This window comes from Lynx canadensis, chromosome F1 (genome assembly GCF_007474595.2).
Source record: "Lynx canadensis isolate LIC74 chromosome F1, mLynCan4.pri.v2, whole genome shotgun sequence".
Taxonomy (NCBI): Eukaryota; Metazoa; Chordata; class Mammalia; order Carnivora; family Felidae; genus Lynx; species Lynx canadensis.
Genome location: NC_044319.2, coordinates 62,359,385 through 62,379,414, shown reverse-complemented (window position 1 = coordinate 62,379,414; position 20,030 = coordinate 62,359,385). Strand labels below are relative to the sequence as shown.

Genomic DNA, 20,030 nt, shown 5'->3' with positions numbered 1-20,030 from the left:
AAAACACACAAAAAAACGCTTGTGTTTTCATTTAGCAGCATGAATCCAGGACAGCAATAGACCCACAGAAGCAACAACCAACTGGGAATTGAGTGGAAAAAAATAGGAATCCTAGAACTATGAACTGTCCAGTTTTTTTGGTGGGAGAGGGAATCGGGGGAGGGCTTAAATAAAATATTTTTGGGGGAGGGCTCAGCTCTGGGCTTTCATGGATAAAACACCAAAGATCAACTCCATGTGTGTGACCCAACTGTCCTGGAAACTTCAACTGGAAGAGAATCCAAAACTTAAGTTGTGCTTATAACTTCAGCCCAAGTAAGAAAAATGAGGTGGGGGGGGGGGACACAGGGTGGGGACCAAGTCTTAGGTGGTGGGGGAGGGCTTGGGGACGCATGCGGTGGGGACATGGCGGAAGGGAGCTGTGTCTTTAATTCTGTCCTATGGTTATACATATTTTTTCTTCTATGAATGGGTTTTGCTGTAAATTATAGCTTTGCCCGCGGTCCCTTGGGTCAAAAGACATAGTCTCTAAACAGAAAACAGCTCTGATTGGTGACTTTCCTTTTTCCCTCCCCAACCCCCTTCCTAATTGAAACCAAATGTGCAATATATTGGATGCTGGGATCCCTGGCGCTCTCCCAGGAATCCTCAGAATGTGAGGTTTCTCTCAAAGCATCTTGCATCAGCCTGTGGACGTATGCCTGCCACCGGGCTCCTTCGCCGGCAAAGTGGAAAAAGAAGAGTTTCACAACAGATTCGTTTTTGGGGGGGGCTGGGGGAACGTGGTGGATTATAACTCTGTTTTCTTCTTTCCAAATCTGTGTGCTCCTCCTGGACAAACGTAAGTTATGTCTTTTTGTTTTTCTTTCCTTTTTTCCCTTTTCTAAAAACGAAAGCTCAGAGTGTACTTCTGATGTCTCAGGAAAAGTTGTAAAAAGGAGGCAGGAGGGGGTTTCAAGCCAGGCGGGGAAGGGAGAGGAATAGAGCACCGCAGACTGGAGAAATCCACGATCTCACATTTTGGTGGTGGTGGGGTTCCTGGATTTATATTTACGGAGGGAAGAATAAGGAACACTAAACCAAAGAGGACAGGAGCAAAAGGAAGGAATCCATAGAGCTGCAGGGTACAATAAACAGCATTAGCAGAATTGAAATTGTTGGCAGGCAAGACAGGCCGATCGCAGAGCTGGTTCGGGCAGGGAGAAAGCGGAGCAGGGGAGCCAGGTTTTAGGCATTTCGTGGTGGACTTGAGAGTCCCGAGCCTTGGAGACGGCAGCTTTTTGTACTTTCGTTTTCTCAGCAGCGCTGTTGACTTCATCGTGAGAAGGGCCACTTGGGCACAGGGGCGTCTTCAGGGCGAAGTTTGGGGTGGCCAGGAGGGGGGCCTGCGCGCAGAGGACACTTTTCACCCCACCTGGCTGGCCTGGGGTGCCTTTCCCTTTGTTATCAAATGACTTGGGACTGTTTGCAGCTGGGACCTCTGTGTCCTGGCCGAGGTTCCAGAGTCCCATCCGGGGAGAAAGAGAATTTTTCCAAGTGGCTGAAACTCTCCTGCCAGCAGTTTGAGGCGGGAGCTCGCACCGTTCAAGCCAGTGGAGGTGGGGGGGGGGGGAGCACCATCTTGCCTACCGTTTTCTGCACCCTTTCCCTTGAGGAGCACGGAGTCGGAGCTCTGGAAAGAGCCTTGGAGATCCACCCGGCCCCTCATCTCACGGATGTCGGAAAGGGTAGCAAGGAACTGACATGTTCAGGGACGTAGGGCTTGTGGTGGTGGGGCTCCAGCGGCGGGGCTGAAAATTAAGTCGGGGCTTTCTTTGCTGCCGATCTCTGGCTCCTCCCGCCACCTACCTCTGCTTTCTTCTTCATTTCATGGCTGAGATGATGGAGGCACTTTAATGAACAAGTCCCCACAAGGACCCTAGTTACCAGATGGGAGGATGCTAACGGTGGTTCATCCGCTCGTGCTGTCTGTGCTTGTATGGTTGCCCCTTGAACAACAAGGGTCGGGGCATTGACCCCCCCCCCCCCCCGCGCATTGAAAACTCACGTATAACTTTGGGCTCCCCCCAAAACTTAACTACGAATAGCCTACTGTTGGCCAGAAGCCTTACCCGTAACAGTCGATCAGCACATACTGTGTATGTTATACGTACGTATATGTGTATATATTATATACAGTCTTCATGCAATAAAGCAAGCGAGAGGAAAGAAACTCTTATTGAGACAACCATAAGGAAGAGAAAATACATGAGCAGTACTGTACTGTATTTACTGAAAAAAGTCTGCGTAAGCAGATCTGTGCGGTTCGAATCCGTGTTTTTCGAGGGTCAACTCTATTTGGTGTGTGTGTGCGTGGAAAATAAAGAAGCTAACGCTGAGGGTTGACTGTGCACCACACTCCATGTTCAGAGCTTTCTATGCAATATTTGATGGGTTTTCACAGTTCTGTACGACATGGTTCCTATTTTATAGGTAAGGCTATGAGGGCTTAGCAAAGTGGAAGGAGTTGCTCAAAGAAATGCAGCAAATAAGTTTGAAAGTCATGTAGGTCTGACTCTAAAACCTGTGCTTTTTTAAAAAAATCATTTGCATTTTGTTTTTTTATGTTTTTAAGTTCATTTTATGAAAAAGAGTGCGCAAGTAAGGGCGGGGCAGAGAGAGAGAGAAAGAGAGAGAGAATCCCAAGCAGGTTCCGCACCACCAGGATAGAGCCCGACATGGGGCTCGAGCCCACGAACTGCAAGATCATGACCTGAGCCTGAAATCAAGAGTCGGAGGCTTAACCGACTGAGCCACTCAGGTGCCCCAACATTTTATTTTCTTTTAATTGAGGTTGTGATGACTGGATGTTTGTATGCATTAGGAAGTGAACCACAGTCAGTCCAGCTGCCATCTGTCTCCTCACTGGGTGACCCCAAACTGTTTTCTTGGGATAGGAACTAAAATCCAAGTCCCTAGGCTGTAGTGCACCCCTTACCCCTCCACACATAGAGTTAGTTACTTTTGGAGGTGAAGTCTCCATTTCCTTCTGTGACTGCGAGTGAAAGTGCCAGGCTGCGGGGACAGTACGGATCCTCTCCTGAGGCCATTTCTGTGCACGTGGATGAATATTTATCTGGACACGGGAAGGGGGCTGCCAGTGGGCATCTTTGTGGGCTAATTTCTGTGCGCTTGGTAAATACTTACCCTTGTTATGCAAGGAGCCTGGGATTTAGAGTCAGAAGAACCAAGTTCAGGTTCTGGCTCTCCTTTTTCCTTGGCGTCTGTACTTACTCCATGGGAATAACAGCCATACTTTTCGGCATCGTTGTTTGCAGAGCTATTGGACACGCGTGTGTTCGGAAGGCTATGAAGGGCTTGACCATATCCGTTCTTCTAATGATAATCGTCATCAACACTGGAACCCACTGTGAGGCAGTCCCTGTGCTGTTGTGGCAGCCAGTGCTGGGGCCAGCAGGAGGGTGGCTGTATGTGGCCGTGTAACTCTGCGAGGAAGGCCTCAGTCCTTAGCGTCCATCTCTTCTGGGTGGAAGCAATCCCTCCAGGTTTTCTAGCTGGAACTCCCCTCTGGCGGCCCGGCCTGGCCATGACTCCTCACCCAAAGAAGGCAGTGGGGGCGGAAGGACACCATGCTGTTCAAGCATCCCCTGCTTCTGTCCGCACTGCCTCTGAACACGAGGGGTGTAGTCAGGATCAGTTCATTGGTTTCTCCTCAGAGGAGATCAGCTTTGGAGGAACTTCGTATCTAGCTGAGGATAGATCCTCGGCCCAAGATTTTTTCTCATTGGCACAGGCGCATCTCACCCTGTCTCTTACCTCATGTTCCCCCTTCTGTGCCTGGAGTCAGCAGGACTACAGCTGCTCCCGGGGGTGGGGCTGGAGGGCCAGCGGGGCCGTGGGGAGGCCCCTGCCTCTGCTTCTGGTTAAGGTCTGTTTGCTTTATAAACACCAAAGGTAAAGGAAGTGGGGAAGGCATTTTCAGAATCTTTTACCAAGAAGCCTCAGATTGAAACTTCCAACGGTATCTGTGTCTGTGGCATAACAGAAAATATACGTATTGGTCTCTGCCCCTGGTTCTTGGCACAGAGCCCCTGAAGTCCTCATAGTTTCCTAAGTGATAAGAGCACTGGGGCATTTTTGTTCTAGTCCTTGGTCTCTGACTCTGGTTCCTGATGCAGAGCTCCTAAAATCCTCAGAATTTCCTGCGTGATGGGAATGTCCTTTTGTTCTAATGAGGTGACTCTTGGTGGGCTCCTGGATGGGGACTGGTCACCAGAAAGACTGAGCCATGATTAGAAGCCTGGAATTTTCAGCCCCACCTGCTCTCCTCCAGGAAGGGGAGAGAGGCTGGAGAGTGACTTAGTGACCCATCATGCCTATCTGACGAAGCTTCCATGAGAACCCCCAAAGTATGTGGTTTGGGGAGCTTCCAGGAGGGTGAACACTGCCACGAACCGGGAGGGAGGCACACCCCAATCCCACAGGGACAGAGGCTCCTGTCCTCGGGACCCTCCCAGACCACCCCTATGTATCTCTCCTCCTGGCTGTTCTTCTGTATCTGTTGACATATCCTTCTTTATGTAACAAACTGGTGAATGTGTTTCCCTGAGTCCTGTGAGCTGTTCGATGAGCAGCTCAAATCTGAGGAGGGGGTCGTGGGGGCCTCCGATTTGTAGCCACATCAGCTGGAACTTGCAGACCTACTATTTGCAATTGATGTCTGCAGTGGAGGAGGATAGTCTTGTGGGACTGAGCCCTCAACCTGTCGGGTCTGCTCCAACTTCAGGCACTTAGTGTCAGAATTTCTGGTTGTGGAAAATCCACAGAGCTGGTGTCAGAGATATTGGGAGTGCGTGAGGAGAGGAAACAGTGTTTTTCCTAGACAGTGTCTGAGCACAGAGTGGAAGCATCACCCAAAGGAGCCTCATCACCCGCCACTCTCTTCTAGACTGTTAAGTCACTGTCTTCTTCTCTTCTTTTTTTTTTTTTTAATTTTTTTTAACATTTATTTATTTTTTGAGAGACAGAGAGAGTGTGAGTGGGGGAGAGGCAGGGAGACACCGAATCTGAAGCAGGCTCCAGGCTCTGAGCTGTCAGCACAGAGCCCAATGTGGGGCTCGAACTCATGAACCATGAGATCATGACCTGAGCCAAAGTCAGATGCTTAATCGTCATTGAGCCACCCAGGCACCCCTGTCTTCTACTCTTCTGATCGAGTCACTCCCCAGACTTTAAGTTGGATGAATGACCTATCACACATAAGGGATGTAGTTCAGACTTTTCCCTCTGATTGCATTTTTTTTTTTTAATTTTTTTTATTTTATTTTATTTTTTTTTTAATTTTTTTTTTTTCAACGTTTATTTATTTTTGGGACAGAGAGAGACAGAGCATGAACGGGGGAGGGGCAGAGAGAGAGGGAGACACAGAATCGGAAGCAGGCTCCAGGCTCTGAGCCGTCAGCCCAGAGCCTGACGCGGGGCTCGAACTCACGGACCGCGAGATCGTGACCTGGCTGAAGTCGGACGCTTAACCGACTGCGCCACCCAGGCGCCCCTGTGATTGCATTTTTAATAGACATGCTAAAAAATTAGAGTGACCACCCCCTTTTGTTAATATCACGTCACTCTAAATTAGTGTTAATAACTCTCAGACATGCTTCCCAATCTCCCCTTTATATGATCCACCTTCAGGCACTTTACATCGCCCACATCTCAAACATGCAACCCAAACACATGTCTCACTGGCATCCAGATAGCTCACCTCCGTCTAAAGACGGACCTCCACAGACATGCTGAAGTCCTGTGCCACCTCACATAAATGGTGACCATCTGCAGTGCAGACACACTGGGTTCTTTATGCCCCTTCCCCTGTTGGAAGCCGTGCACCATATGAATCGACTCTCTCCCAGCAATGACGACTCAGTCCAAAAATGTGCCCAATATCCCCAGGCATCTGAGCGTCTCTGAATTCAGCAACCATCCACCGTGAGGGCTGTTCCCCAGTAAATTAGAAACCTCAGTGGAACTTAAGGACCTCCAGACCAATTACATCAGAGTATCTGCAGTGGGGGTTGGGAACCAGTACTTTGAAGTGTTCCCCAAGTGATTTTATTGTGAACCTTTGCCGGTAAATGTCCATGTCTGTTGCCTCAGCTTCTCCTTAGCATGGATGAAGGGCGGGCAGGGGAGAGAAACCAGCCCAGGCTACCTCCCCCTCTCCTGTTGTCCTGTAAAGAATTTCACTCTTAGTGCCTCTCTTCTCTGGTTGGCATACCTCCCTCCTCTAGTTGGCTTCTCTGAACTTTGTGCAGACCTCCTCGTGATGGGCATGACCTCCCTTTTCCCCTTAAGTGGGAGCTTGTGCAGGCCGCAGACTCTTCCAGTGTGAAGTTGGCCAGACATGGGTTCCAATCCCAGCCTGCGCTCACCTGCTCTGGGACCCGGGGCGACCTGCTCAACCCCCCTAAGTCCTGGTTTCCCACCCTGCGAAATCAGGACTATAATCCCCAACTAACACGCATCACAAATGCCACCCCTGAGCACTCAGCGTGATGTTGCTCGTGTAGTTCATAGATGATGTCGATGCGGATGGTTTTTATTATTAGTTCAGCGTTGCTGCTTGGTCCCCTTGTTGAAGCACAAAACATCAGCCCAGCTGTTTTCCCGCGGCCCGGTTCTTAGTGCAACAACATTCACCTGCCCAAGGCCACCTCTGCCGAGAATACCACCCAAAGTGCTCTCGCAGAGGAAAGGACATGGGCTTAAATTCTGGCTTAGCCCCCACTTATTAACCATGTGACCTTGGATAAGATACCTAACCTCTTCGAATCTCCTTTTTCTCATCTCATAGGTTTGTTATGAGAAATGGGTGCCATTAGATATGCAGGGGGGCCAGCAAAAACCCTCACACATGGCAGATGTTTTGAATAAATAAATGCCCAGTAAATGGTGTCCCTCTCAGTTTTCTGAGGGAACCATTGATTCCTTATGGTCTAAAAGCCTACCATGTATGCACCCTGGGGATTAATATCTTGGGTTGATTCCTTTCATTTGAACCCTTTGACTAGATTAGATCATGGATGTGATTTGTTGGAAAATGGTCCTTTGGGATTTGAAAAGACAGTTATCGTGTCATGTCCTCCCCTCACCTCCTCCTTCCCCCACCGCATGCACCTTTACCCAACCTTTCCCTTATTACCTGAGACATACTTGTGCCTACTACCATCTTTTCATAGGGAACTGATCACAAGAGTGGATTACTTGGCTTGGGGTCTGCACAACACCAGGAGAAAAAGGATTGGCAATTTGGGGCAGGTAGGGAAGAAGGGATCATAGAGGTTGTACATTGGGCAGGCTAATCGCACCACAATGGAAAGACTTAGGGTCCATTACAACGAAAAGACAGCCTCATTATGATGAGAAGTATGAGTGACAATTACTACTGCTGTTGTAACTGAACGTAAAATGCATTCAGGAGAGGGAGACCTGAGTTAATAAAAGAGAAATTCAAGTTTTGTGCTTTTGTATAAGTCCTGCAATATCAGACTGGTCCCACCAAAGCCTCCAAGCTGGAGGACGGGGGGGCAAACTGGACTTGCCTTGTTCGCATTCACCTGTTTTTCTGTCCTCCTCCTCACTCCCAAGTCCCTACCTCCCTTCCCCATCGTGCTACACTTGTCTGGAGTTTCCATCTGTTTATCTCTGGTTGTTCTGGGTTCCATTTTATTTGGTTTTATCCCATTCAGCAAGCATTTATTCACTGCCTGTTAGTGTAAGACACTCTGTTTAAAATTTTTAAGTAACCATAGCTTAATAAAGGAATTAAGATGTCCAGTCGTCTCTCCAGGAACATTCACCAGAACACCCATCACCTAATGGCTAAAGGGATGGTCTCCCTAAACTTTCTCTGTCTCTTTTCATCTCACTTGCATACATTTGAATTTGTTATGATAGAGCCAGTGTTATTCAGACATGACTTGGTTGAAAATAATTCTCTTCTTATTTTGATTTCCTTTCTCATTTTTGCTTTCCTTTCTGTTTAACGTGGAACTCTTTGACGTTTCCAAGTTGCTGTGATTCTCCAAGCAATGGCGAATCCCAGCATTTGGTAGGGTATATACGTTTTAGCTGGAATCTCACCTTGGCCTCCCGGCACTGAGAAAGGTCGGGTCTGGCCCAGCGCAAGTATCACTGAGGCCTGGAGATGCGCTGAAAAGGCAAAGGGCTTAGACTCAATCCGAAGCCCCTGGGTTCAGCTGGGATTCTCTGGGACCCTGGGCATGGTCTGCAGTGGCTCCCTCGGGGGAGGGATTGTGTTTTGTGCCTAGAGAGATACCAAAGAAGTGTTGGAGGAAATGACCTACTGCTCAGAGGTTAATGCCACCTGCTCCATGGTGTGGGGGCCAGAGGGGAGGGTGTGTGAAGCATAGAGCCTCGTGTGCAAAAGGCAGTGAGGGAAAAGAACGCGTGGTAAGGTGTTGGTCCCAGCGCATCATTTTCAAGATTTTTAACCTCAGACAAGTCTCTTATTCTCGTTGGGCCTCAGTGTCCTCATGCCGTGCCTATGAAGTTGGTAGGTAGGTTGTGTGCCCTTTCGGACACGTTTCACAGGGAGCCAATCCAGCACAATTCACCATACACAAGATTGTCTTTAGGGTCTTATGGGCTTAGGCAGCCACAAATGCATTGAGCTGGGAGATGGATTAAAAAGAGGGATGAATAATCTAGTTTTTTTTTTTTCATTTCTTTCTTTTAAAATTTTGAACACCGTAGGAGTTCAGAAAAATCAAACAATTAAAGGCTTGGGGAACTCTCATGTCCAAGAGAAGTAGTTTCTCCCTGATTTCATGTCTTTACACCAATAGTGCTGGTTTATAAAAAAATCAAAATTTTTAATCCGTTATGAATATTATAGCATTCTGGAAAGCTCTGTCATAACTTTGTTTTTTCTGAATTCATTTATTTATTTCTTAGCCAATAATTATTGTGTGCTCGCTCTCTGTCAGGTGCTTCTCTAGGTGTTAGTGATCAAGAAGACTAGGAATGCCTGGATGGCTCCGTCGGTTGAGCATCTGGCTTCGGCTCAGGTGTGATCTCGCGGTTCGTGGGTTTGAGCCCCAGGTCAGGCTCTGTGCTGACAGTTCGGAGCCTGGAGCCTGCTTCAGATTCTGTGTCTCCCTCTCTCTCTGCTCCTCCCCTACTTGTGCTCTCTCTCTCTCTCTCTCTCTCTCAAAAATAAGTAAACATTAAAAAAATTAAAAAAAAAAGACCAACAAGATGATGGATGTTTATGATCACTCATTACTTTATTATTTTTTAATGTTTATTTATTTTTAAGAGAGAGAGAGAGAGAGAGAAAGAGAGACAGAATGTGAGCAGGGGAGGGGCAGAGAAAGAGGGAGACACAGAATCCAAAGCAGGCTCCAGGCTCAGAACTGGCAGCACAGAGCCCGACATGGGACTCGAACCCACAAACTGCAAGATCATGACCTGAGCCAACGTTGGACGCTTAACTGCCTGGACCATTCATTCATTACTTTAGACAATCACTACTTTACATTCTGGGGACAGACAAAGTTCAGTTTGGAAAATTGGTAACCAGGATTGGGTTAATAAGATTTTACTTTTTAATTTTTTAATGTATATTTATTTTTGAGAGAGACGGGGAGAGAGAGAGAGAGAGAGAGCATAAGTGGGCGAGGGGTAGAGGGAGGAGGGACAGGATCTGAAGCAGGTTCTGTGTGACAGCGGCGAGCCTGATGTGGGGCTCGAACTCAGGAACCGTGAGATCATGATCTGAGTTGAAGTCGGACACTCAGCTGACTGAGCCAGCCAGGTGCCCCCAGACTTTGCTTTTTAAATTTGAACCGTAATTCAAAAATAGTGTCCTTGCACAGTGATTGTCAGCAGAGCCGGATGTTATATGAAAAAATAAGATCCAAAGTTTAATATTTTATTCTTCATAATTTATTTTTTTTTAAATTAATAGACCTTATGTTCTAGAGCAGCTTTAGCTTCACGGAAAACTGAGAAGAAAGCCCAGAGTTCCCACACACTCGCTTTCCTTTTGTACACAGTTTCCCTATTAACATCCTGTATTATTATTACATTTCTTTTTTTTTTTTTTTTGAGAGAGAGGGTTCAAGTGAGTGAGGGGCAGAGAGAGAGAGGGAGAGAGAGAGAGAGAGGCAGGGCTCACAGAAAACTGAGAAGAAAGCCCAGAGTTCCCACACACTCGCTTTCCTTTTGTACACAGTTTCCCTATTAACATCCTGTATTATTATTACGTTTCTTTTTTTTCTTTTTTCTTTTTTCTTTTTTTTTGAGCAAGAGGGTTCAAGTGAGTGAGGGGCAGAGAGAGAGAGGGAGAGAGAGAGAGAGAGGCAGGGCTCACACCTGATGCAGGACTCAAACTCACAAACTGTGAGATCATGACCTGAGCCAAAGTCAGATACTTAACTGACTGAGTCATCCAGGTGCCTTATTACATTTCCTTTTTCTTTTTAAAAAATTTTTAAGTTTATTTATTTTTCACAGAGAGAGAGAGAGAGAGAGAGAGACAGAGAGAGAGACAGAGCACAAGTGGGGGAGGGGCAGAGAGAGAGGGAGACACAGAATCCGAAGCTGAGCCATCAGCACAGAGCCCGATGCAAGGCTCGAACTCATGGACTGCAAGATCATGACCTGAGCCGAAGTCAGACGCTCAACTGACTGAGCCACGCAGGTGCCCTACATTTCTTTTTTTAATCAGTTACTCACTACGTATTTATTAAACATCCGTTGTATGTTCCACACCAGTTATTATGGGGGTAGAAATGAATAAATCATATTGACGCCCCTCAAATTGTTTATAATGTTGCATATCTACAATTTGGAGGCTGTTGTTCATTAAAAATTTTTTCTTGTGCACTTGGTGCCTGCCTGATTCAGGGTTAAGGTTTAGTACAGTGCCTGGACATAGCAGACGTTCAGTGAATATCTGTCGAATATATGAAAAACGAGAACGAAAGATCCAGAAGTAGAAGACATAATCACTGTCCTTAAGAACTTGGGAAACAGCTGACACATATGACAGGGACTAGATAACGTTTCAAAAGTAGAGAAAATAGTATTGGATCTCAGTAAAGGACACATTGGTATAGGCAAATAAGGCGTAAAGCAATCAGTGACCATCCCAGCTTCTTTACTGGGATTGTATTCCTCACCTTCTGGTCACCATTGTCTTTGGTGCCATGGTCTTCACATTATTGTCATAATTCTGGCCACCATTATGTGTCTGAATACCAAACATTAAAAAGCAAACTTCCACATCCCCACAGTAAGGCCAGAGAAGTGTGTGTATGTGTGTGATTGTAGCAGGTTTAAAGTGCCCCTACCCCAATACACGCCCATTCCTTTGCTCACCAGGAGCAAAAGGACTTAGGCTGGGTAAAAGGGCACCACCTTAACCCTCACGGGGGCTATGTAGCCAGGGCATCTCGCAAGACTGTAACTTCCCAGGGGCACGCAAAGCTTAAGAGGAGTGGTGAAGGGTCCAAGGCTGCTGGCACTTGGCCTTGAGGACGTGGCCTCTTGAGACCTGGGGAACAAGCTGATCCGAAGAAGAGAGCAGCAAGGGACAAATTCACTCAAGAGTCGTTAATTGTTCCTGGGACAGAGGTAGTTCCAATTTTTAGAATGTTTACATTATGTAGAGTTTTAAAATGGAGATAATAATGATAAGATGATATCACAGGAAATCAAAACGAAATCCTAATCGTAATAAAAATCCCAGTAAGTTATTTTTCAGATACTGACAAAATGATTCCAAAGTTTATATGGAGAGGCGGGAGACACTGAACAGCCAATCCAATATTGAAGAAGAAGAACAAAGGCTTACTCCAAAGTCACAGACAGTGTGGTGTTGGTGCAGGTGTAGACAAATAGGCCAATGGGACCGGATAGAGAGCCCAGACTAATACAGTCAACAGATCTTTGACAAAGCAGCAAACGTGATACAATGGAGAAAAGACAGTCTTTTCAATAAATGGTGCTGGGACAACTGGACATCCTTGTACAAAAAGAAAACAAATAAATCAAGACACAGAGCCTTCAGAACAATAATCTAGAAGAAAGTCTAGGTGTCCTCAGGTGACCTCAGGTATAGCAATGACTTGTTAGACACAACACTAGGGATATGATACTTTCTTTTTTTTTTTTTATTTAATTTTTTAATTTAATTCAAGGTAGTTAACATGCAGTGTTATATTAGTTTCAGGTGTGCAATATAGTGATTCAACAATTGTATACATCACCTGGTGGTCCTCACAACAAATTCACTCCTTAATCCCCATCACCTATTAAAGACCTGATTCTTCAAAGAATCGATAAGCTAGGCTTCATCAAAATGAGAACCCCCTGCTCTTTGAAAGGCAATGTCAAGACAATGAGGATACAAGCCACAGACAGGCAGAAACTATGGGCAAAAACTCAGTTGATAGAGGATGGTTATCCAAAATGTGCCAAGACCTCTTAAAATTCAATGATAAGAAAAGGAACAGTCTGATTAAAAAGTGGGCCAAAGACCTGAACAGACTTCCCCCCAAGGAAGAACATACATAGCAAGTAAGCAGATGAAAAGATGTTCAACATGATACGTCATTAGAAGACCTCACATGAAAATGGCAGTGCTTTACCACTGCATACCGGTTAGAATGGCCAAAATCCAGAACACCTACATCACCAAATGCTGGTGTGGGTGGAGCCACAAGAACTTTCACTTGCTGCTGGTGGGAATGCAAAATGGTGCCGCCAGTTTGGAAGATAGTTTGATAGGTGTTTTTTTTTTGTTTTTTTGTTTTTTATAAAACTAAACATGCACTTACCCTATGATTAAAAACTCATGCTCCTTAATGCCCAAATGAATTGAAAACATATGTCCATCCAGAAGCTTGCCTCAGGTATTGGCGATGTTTATAGCAGCTTTGTTTGTAATTGCCAAATGCATAACGTGAACAGATAAACTGTGGCACACCCAATGGAATATTATGCTGCGGTAAAAAGACGTTAGCTATCAGGGGCGCCTGGGTGGCGCAGTCGGTTAAGCGTCCGACTTCAGCCAGGTCACGATCTCGCGGTCCCTGAGTTCGAGCCCCGCGTCGGGCTCTGGGCTGATGGCTCGGAGCCTGGAGCCTGTTTCCGATTCTGTGTCTCCCTCTCTCTCTGCCCCTCCCCCGTTCATGCTCTGTCTCTCTCTGTCCCAAAAATAAACGTTGAAAAAAAATTTTTTTAAATAAAAAAAAAAAGACGTTAGCTATCAGGCCCTGAGATGACTGAATGCCTATTACTAAGTGAAAGACGGCTGATCTGAAAAGGTTGCAGTCTGCAACTCTGACATTCTGGAAAGGAGCAGAAGTCTGGAGACAGCAGCAAGATTGGTGTTTGCTGGGCGTTAGTGGGAAGGGAGAGATGAATACGCCGAGCACAGGATTTTTAAGGCACTGAAACTATTCTGCACGATACCAAATGGTAAACACATGTCATTATAACTTCATCCGAATGTACCACCCCAAGAGCGAACCCTAATGTGAACGCTGGACTTTGGGTGAGAGTGATACATCAGTGTAAGCACGCTGATTGTAAGAGATGTACCACTGTGCTCTAGGATGTTGACGCGGCGGAGGTTTGGTGTGTGTTGGGGGCCCAGGGTGGTTGATACAGGAGAACACTCCAGTTTCTTCTGCTCAGTTTTTCCGTGAACTGAAAACTGTTCTAAAGTCCCAAATCCCAAATTCCCAGCACTCTGATTTCCTCCTGGCTACTTTCTTATTTGAAGACAGACCTTTTTTTATAGTTATAATGATGAACATTTCTATTTAAAAGCTATTAATTGTATTTTTCAGATAACTATTGCTATTGCATCATAACTTCAATAATATCTTATTTAATAAAGATAATGGAGGCAAAACCCTTGCTATCAATGGTTGAAACTATTGATAAAGACTAATGGGTTAATATCAGGTATTTGGGAAATCTGTTTGCCACATCATTCAAATTGTAATAGCTATCACCTTAAATAACAGTCATATGGTTTTTGTTTGTTTTTCTGGTCATTTGTTTAAAAAAAATTTTTTTTAATGTTTATTTATTTTTGAGACAGAGAGACACATAGCATGAACGGGGGAGTGAGGTCAGAGAGAGGGAGACACAGAATCTGAAGCAGGATCCAGGCTCCGAGCTGTCAGCACAGAGCCCCACGCGGGGCTCGAACTCACGGACTGTGAGATCATGACCTGAGCTGAAGTGGGATGCTCAACCGACTGAGCCACCTAGGCGCCCGGTCATTTGTTTTAATTAATGCAACATATAAATATTCTCACTTAAAATCATAGTATGGTAGAAAGAGTGGAATAGGCCAGGTTAAAAGAGTAAGCTTCTTATTTTTACATTTTTATTTAAAGTCCAGTTAGTTAACATACAGTGTAATACCTGTTTCGGGTGGCAGTATAGTGATTGAACACTTCTATACATCACCCAGTGCTCATCACGACAAGTGTCCTCCTTCATCCCCATCACCTATTTCACCTACCCCCCACCTACCTCCTTTCTGGTAACCATCAGTTTGTTTTTGATAGTTGAGTCTGTTTCTGGGTTTGTTTCTCTCTCTCTTTCTCTATCTTCTTTTCCCTTGGCTCATTTGTGTTGTTTCTGAAATTCTACATAGGGGTGAAATCATGTGGTATTTGTCTTTCTCTGACTGGCTTATTTCACTTAGCATAATACGTTCTAGTTCCATCCATGTTGTTGCAAAGGGCAAGATTTCATTTTTTATAGCTGAGTAATATTCCACTGAATATATATACCACATCTTCTTTATCCATTAGTCAATTGATGGAGACTTGGGCTGTTTCCATAGTCTGGCTATTGCTGCTATCAACATTGGGGTGCATGTATCCCTTTGAATCAGCATTTTTGTATTCTTTGGGTAAATACTTAGAAGTGCAATTGCTGGATCATAGGGCAGTTCTATTTTTTAACTTTAAAAAATGTTTATTTTTGAGACAGAGAGAGAGAGAGAGAAAGAGAGAGACAGAGTGTGAGCAGGGGAGGGGCAGAGAGAGAGGGAGACACAGAATCTGAAGCAGGCTCCAGGCTCTACACTGTCAGTACGGAGCCTGATGCGGGGCTCGAACTCACGAACCATGAAATCATGGCCTGAGCTGAAGTCAGATGCTCAACTGACTGAGCCACCCAGGCACCCCTTTTCATCTTTTTGAGGAACCTCCATATTGTTCTTCAAAGCGGCTGTACCAGATTGCACTCCCACCAATAGTGCCAGAGGGTTCCCCTTTCTCCACATCCTTGTCAAAACCTGTTGTTTCTTGTGTTGGTGACTTTAGCCATTCTGACAGGTGTGAGGTGGTATCTCATTGTGGTTTTGACTTGTATTTTCCTGATGATGAGTGATGTGGAGCATCTTTTCATGTGTCTGTTGGCCATCTGGATGTCTTCTTTGGAGAAATGTCTATTTATGTCTTCTGTCCATTTTTTAATTGGATTATTCATATTTGGGGTGTTGAGTTTTTAATTTTAATTTTGCCACCTGTTAGCGGTTCAATTTTGTGCAAGTCTTTTTTAAACCTGTCTGCATTTCAGTTTTCTCATCTATACAGGGCAGTATAAATTTTCTATATCTTCTAGTCCAATTAATGTTAGTCATGGTCCATGTCAGCACTCACACCATTTTCACTTTTATGGCTAAGTCTTCAATCGCTACAGTGTCCACTGAAGTTTTCACCCCATCCCATGTACTCTGAATATCTTCGTCTGTCCTCTTATGTTAGCTAAATGCCACCGTCTCTAAAGGCCAGCCTGAGTTTCAGATCCTCTGGCCACCTCAGGTCTTACTTCTTGGAATCCCTGGTGTTTTGGGTCATAATCACCTCGTCTAGCAAGGAACATGTCTTAGGTGATCTCTATAACTCACTGTGTAGCCTAACCCATTAGTGTTTGCTGACCTGTCAATATATATTCTATTAAGGTCTTATTATATGCCTAGCACAGTGTTGTTTGTTGCTGAGAACATTCTCAGAGGGCTGTCATTGAAGCCTCATATACTATCGTCTTTGAGGACGTAAGGGAGTTCTATAAATTTCTCTTGCTTGGTTATTCTGTGAGATCAGGATGTCCAGAGAGGCAGGTGACCGAGAAATGGTGTAAGCACTGGGCTTGCTCTGAGGAGTACTGGCCTCAGTTCCTGCTTCTCATGAGCTGTGAACATTGAAGAAAGGAACTAATGTCTTCATGAATACAAATGAAGAGGAGTAAACTCACACGTGAACACTTGGTGGACTTTGGGTATGTAAACACACGCAGGGCTAATTTTTAAAAAGCAGAAAGTAGAGAATAGTTATTCCCAGAGACCGATGGCTAGTCAATCCGGATATCAGGATATAACCCCAAACTTGGTTTGACGATGGGCAGAGCTGGTGTCTTTCTCCTGATCATGCTTCTTCTCTCATGGCTTTGCTCAAACCTCTGAGACAAGAAGTCCTTACCTTTCACCCTCCTCTCCGACATTGAGTGTTCACTCTTCTCTGAGACCCCTCTCATGTAAGAAGAATCATAAAAAAAAAACCCCTCTCATTTGAACATTAAGTGTCATGTAAAAAGCGAATTAACTGTTGTTTAATATCATGTTTGGAGGTGAAAAAACTTTTAAACCTTTCGTTCAGTCATTCCTTGCCAAAGGGCTGTCAAGTTAGAATGTAAATTCTAGACTTACGTGGATCCCCCAAAGGACTGTGAAAAGTGACTTTCTAATCCTTTTGCTGTGTTTTTGATGGCAAACTTTGTTTTTGCAGGATAGGAGGTGACTGATGGTCTTACTATTATCTCTTCATGACTTTGCAATATTTACTTGCCTTCCTCATTTTTATGAGCAATGGTGCTAACTTTGGCCCCTCTCCTGGTTCCACAGGTACCCCACATCCTCCAGAAAAATGTGGGGGGCGCTCTGCTGTGCTGTATGCTTAGTTGGAGGAAATTCCAGTTCTAGGATCCCGGGTCTCCCTACTTTAATTTTCCAATTGATCACATAGTTGCCAGCATTTATGAAACATATTCAATCAAAGACACTCCGAAAGTCTAATGTTATCCTATGAATGAGATGCAAAGACTTTGCACTCGCTGGTGATCCTATCACCCGGAGCTTCAGGCCTTGGGCAGAATAGTCTGGGAGACAGAAGGCATGCTGAAACAGGCCGAAGGTCTCATTTCCAGGCCTAACCTCCCAAGGAGTACGAATCCTGAAAGGGATTTCAGTGTTTAAGATATAAATCCTCATTTGAGTTGGGCAGGGCAAGGAAAAGTCTGGTGAAGTTCTTGGGCAGGTAAATAGAAAAAAAAAAAGAGTTCGACACATTACAAATGGCCCCATATTTGTTATCTCCAGACTGTATGGAACACACGAGTCCTGGTCTCAAGTGAGATGGTGCGTGTGAAAAGTCTAGATACACTTACGATGTTGCTTTGCACAAAGGTGATTAAGGCACGAGCAGGGGCATTTCCAGTTTCTTTTGGAAATAGGCTGATACTTGGTTTTCCAAGGAAGTACTGAAAAAATCACAAGTGAAAAAAAAAAGAAACTTTACTGAATGTTCTTATACTTACTGCTATATTATAGTGGTGTTTTTTCTTTTTTATAACTAAGTACTTGGTGGGGTGAGAGGGGGAGGGTGCTACAATACTTCCAGTGCTCAGAGCCTCTAAAGGTCTCGCTCCAGTGCTTGGTAGGAGCATAAATCATAATTGTCATTGCCGACTCGTTCCCAAATTTATTCAGCCACAGTTCCTCGGGGCTGTTGGAGAAGTACTGTGATGCTATTCAGAAATACATTCAAATCCATCCCTATGATGAGGTTATTATAGTTTCTACTGTGTGATCCAGCGATATGCATTAGGGAAGTGGTACGCATCCACCCCATGGGTCACGAGGTGTTAAAACACATTCTCCTTATTAAATGAGGGGTTAGGTGAGTGTGGTGACAAGGCACAGTGCCGTCTAGACCCACGTCATTTCTTCTGATCACATCTCAGCAATTCCCGGCCACACCACTAGCCACAGTTCTTAGGGCCAGCGATATGGCTTCAAGTATAAGGTAAATGGTGTTCCACATTCGAAGAAGATATTCTCTAGCGCCCCCCACCTCGGCTGCTCCCGCCACCCCCCCAGAATAGTACTTTTGCTGATGCTGATGTAGGGTGCTTTGGAAAGTTAACGAAATGGCACAGGAGGCTGTGCGGAACAGACATGCTGCGGGGGTGGCTTTGGTCATGGATTTCGGAAGGAACGGATTCTCCGCGGCTTACCCTTGGTGAAAAAGGGGGAGTGGAAAAGCTTTTCATGGGAGACAGGTGCCGATGGATAGACTCAGCTCGCTAAACGTCTTCCCTTGGGATTATCCAATTCAATGTTCCTCAAACCTGAACAATGTATAGACATAGTTTATAGGAAAAAAATTTTTTTGCAGCCTCTCAGGGTAATTGATTATATGGACATCATTAAAATATGTACAAACGTAAAACTAGGTTTATGCTTCTTACGCTTATCGTTCTTTTGCAACCGTAAAGCCGAACCAGATTTAGAAATGAAATCACACATAACTATAAACTCAACAAAATAAATTAAAAACATTATTTTACTGTGTCAAATGATGTGGTTGGTTGAAACTAACCACTAGTGTGGGGGGGTGGGTAAAGATAGAGCGGAACCAGGTGGCCTCAGGGCCTGCTCTATGTTTAATCTGGGTTATTTATTTATTTATTTATTTGATTAAAAAAAATGTTTTTTAAATGTTTATATATTTTTGAGAGAGAGAGAGAGAAGCACAGTGTGAGCAGGGGAGGGGCAGAGAGAGAGAGGGAGGCACAGAATCCGAAGCAGGTCCTAGGCTCTGAGCTGTCAGCACAGAGCTCAATGTGGGGCTCCAACTCACAAACCATGAGATCATGACCTGAGCCGAAGGTGGACGCTTAACTGACTGAGCCACCCAGGCACTCCTATTTAACTTTTTAAAGTTTATTTATTTTTGAGAGAGACAGAGACCCCACGAGTTGGGGAGGGGCAGAGAAAGAGGGAAAGAGAGAATCCCAAGCAGGCCCCACACTGTCAGGACAGAGCCCCCCAATTGGAGGCTCGAACTCACAAAACTGTGAGATCATGACCTGAGCCAAAACCAAAAGTCACCAACTGAGCCACGCAGGCGCCCCTAATCTGGGTCTGTTATTTAAATGTAATTAATATGCACGCAGAAAATGCCCATTGGTATAAGTGTGTTAAACAAAGTGTTAATAATAGCCTCAAAGGTTTATAAGTCCAGGAAAATCGAATCTCATACTTCACCAAACTTGGCGAGTAGGAAATGGTCAAATGTCAGTTTTAATGAGGTATCATTTGATAATTTGCTAACTTGTCTATTCACTTGAAGATCAAGTTTAGCGTTGCGGCGGCATCGAAATAGCTCCAGATGAGTATGTCGTGCAGTTACTACCAGAGTTAGAGACGGAACCATCCCGCTTTGTGTATTTCTGCCTCAGGTTTCTGCTTAGGAACCGGTAGGTGTCGGGATGTGGGGCGTCAGAGTCCACTCCACACATCTGCTCGCAGCACGAACGTGGCGCTGACGTCTGTGGCCAGCGGACCGAACAGGCCAAGCCGTTCCGTGACTCGGCTCTCCCACTGTGTCCCATTTGTGATTGGCTCTTGACTTGATCTGGCTCCCATCTGGCATCCGTGCAGTCAGGGACACAAACGAAAAGGCAGCCAATGAAAGTGCATGGCAGTATCGGGTCCCCACGAGTACTGTATGAAGAGTTTCAAATGATAGAATTGTAGGTACAAAATTTTAAAAATTCTCCAAATCTTGTGGGCTGCAAGAAAACACTTGCACTTGGGAGACACTGCTTTAAAACTAAGTTCAGACTCCAGTTTTCTCAGGAAAGACTTTCTCATCCGCCCTCTCTCTTTTAAATGTTTATTTATTTATTTTTGG

General features: G+C 45.1%; 1 protein-coding gene across 2 annotated transcripts in view; it reads left to right on the top strand.

Moving 5' to 3' along the window:
- The first annotated feature begins 650 nt into the window (after positions 1 to 650).
- DDR2 (discoidin domain receptor tyrosine kinase 2) overlaps positions 651 to 20,030 on the top strand; it is a 156,347-nt gene continuing 136,967 nt past the window's right edge. The window contains exon 1 of one of the 2 annotated variants that reach the window (XM_030302278.2): positions 651 to 841. The gene's annotated coding sequence lies outside the window, so the exon portion shown is untranslated. The remainder of the gene's footprint in view (positions 842 to 20,030) is intronic. The other variant, XM_030302277.1, reaches the window with a different exon arrangement.